Source organism: Peromyscus maniculatus, chromosome 9 (assembly GCF_049852395.1).
Source record: "Peromyscus maniculatus bairdii isolate BWxNUB_F1_BW_parent chromosome 9, HU_Pman_BW_mat_3.1, whole genome shotgun sequence".
NCBI lineage: Eukaryota > Metazoa > Chordata > Mammalia > Rodentia > Cricetidae > Peromyscus > Peromyscus maniculatus.
Genome location: NC_134860.1, coordinates 117,456,341 through 117,458,434, shown reverse-complemented (window position 1 = coordinate 117,458,434; position 2,094 = coordinate 117,456,341). Strand labels below are relative to the sequence as shown.

At 37.2% G+C, this 2,094-nt stretch overlaps 1 non-coding gene across 1 annotated transcript; it reads left to right on the top strand.

Annotated features, from left to right (window-relative positions):
* Positions 1–370: 370 nt before the first annotated feature.
* Positions 371–530, top strand: LOC121832464 (U1 spliceosomal RNA). The gene has a single exon (XR_006076118.1). It is a non-coding gene; the product is annotated as a U1 spliceosomal RNA (small nuclear RNA).
* Positions 531–2,094: the final 1,564 nt, after the last annotated feature.

Here is a 2,094-nt window from a genome sequence, read left to right as displayed (position 1 = left end):
TCCTTCATTGGCATTAGAGCCTACTTCTTTGGAATTTTAGCATATAGTGAAGACCAGCTGAGTGAAAACTACTGGATTCTTAGACTTTCTGTTGGTAGACAGCCATTGTTGGAATAGCTGGACCACAGCCTGTAAGCCACTCTAATAAATTAAATCAATCAATCAATCAATCAATCAATCAATCAATCAATCAATCACTCTATCTATCTATCTATCTATCTATCTATCTATCTATCTATCTATCTATCTATCTAGAGTTCTGTTGCTCTAGAACACCTGACTAATTGATTAATACCAGAGGTGAGAGCTACACTTTCCTATAGGGATAAGGATAAATATACAGACTTCAGTTAAAATTATACTTGTTCACATCCTTACCTGGCAGGGGAGACACCATGATCAGGAAGGTGTTTTCCCAGGATAAGGCTCACCCATTGTACTTTGGGTGTGCTGATTCCTGAGATTTCCCCCAAATAATAAACTCAACTGCATAATTTGTGGTAGTGGGAGAGTGCATTTGCACTCTCCTCATTAAGTAAAGAAACTATACTAGTTTAGGAAAATTGCAGTAGCAGGTTCTCTAGGTTGCATGGCCTCACTAGCCATGGGTAGTTTGCTAAGTTTACAGTGTCAGGTATGAATCCCTCCTATTGAACAGACCTTACTTGCAAATAGGTGAGTGTTGGTTTCCCTCAGGATGTAAGCACCAGTATTATCAGAATATCTTACTATTCTTAACATTGTTGTGGTTCATAGGTATTGATTATATTTACATAGCTATTGAGTTTTTTCCCTTGGCAGCTTACATGGCTCCTTCAGATAGTATGACAGCTAGTTGTCAGGGAGGAAGTTTCAAGTTCAGATGCAGATCAATTCTCCCAAGTATTTTGTTCAAAATATGTCCTATCTTTAGTAATAGAGTCTTGGCTTCTTTTTCTAGAGGGTATCAAAGGTGATAGCAAGAGTTCATGTTGTTTTTGGGGTCTCTTGGACCCCTCTGACCAACAGTTCCTAAAGGAGGTCTCCCATGCTTGACCTTGGGGGTCTTGTTAGACAGTCTATGGTTTGTGGGAGCATTGTCTCCTCAAGTGGTGTAACATACTAAATATATTATATATGTTTATAATATATTCATATAAATAGACATAAATCATGCACACACATAAACATATATCCAATTTTAAGTAAGCAAAATATAATTCCCAATGGCTTCTTCAAATATTTTTAGTAATAGTTATCCCTTATCCTTACCCTTTCCTCTGTGTTTTCTTTCATCATATATTTTTGTTTGTTTGTTTTTTTGAGACCAGGTTTCTCTGTGTAACTTTGCGCCCTTCCTGGATCTCGCTCTGTAGACCAGGCTGGCCTCAAACTCACAGAGATCCACCTGCCTCTGCCTCCCAAGTGCTGGGATTAAAGGTGTGTGCCACCATTGCCTGGCTCATCATAATATTTTTAAATGAAAGGTAAATGATTACTTTGTCATGTATAACATGAAGAGAAAAATCTAAAGGAAAGCCTGTGTGGATATTGGCTAAGAATCTCTAGGGAAGAGGGAGCATACTTGGATTTTCATATTTATCAAAATGAGACAAGGATAAACTACTGAGAAACATTTTTAAAATGGGGGGTTTTATGTTTCTTTTATAGTTCATGATTTAAAAATCTTCATTTGATCAAAACACTAAACACACAGAATAAAGAAAAAATATTAAGAGCTGCAAAGGAAAAGGATCAAGTAACATATAAAGGCAAACCCATCAGAATAACACCAGACTACTCAATAGAGACTATGAAAGCTAGAAGAACATGGACAAACCTCATGCAGACACTAAGAGACCACGGATGTCAACCCAGACTATTATACCCAGCAAAACTCTCAATCACCATAGGCGGAGTAAACAAAATATTCCAGGATAAAACCAGATTTAATCAATACCTGTCCACAAACCCAGCCCTACAGAAAGCACTAGAAGGGAAAATTCAACCCAAAGAAGTTAAACACATCCATGAAAAATCAAGCAATAGATAATCCTACACCAACATACACCACAGAAGGACAACACAACACAACCAAAAAAATAACAGGAATTA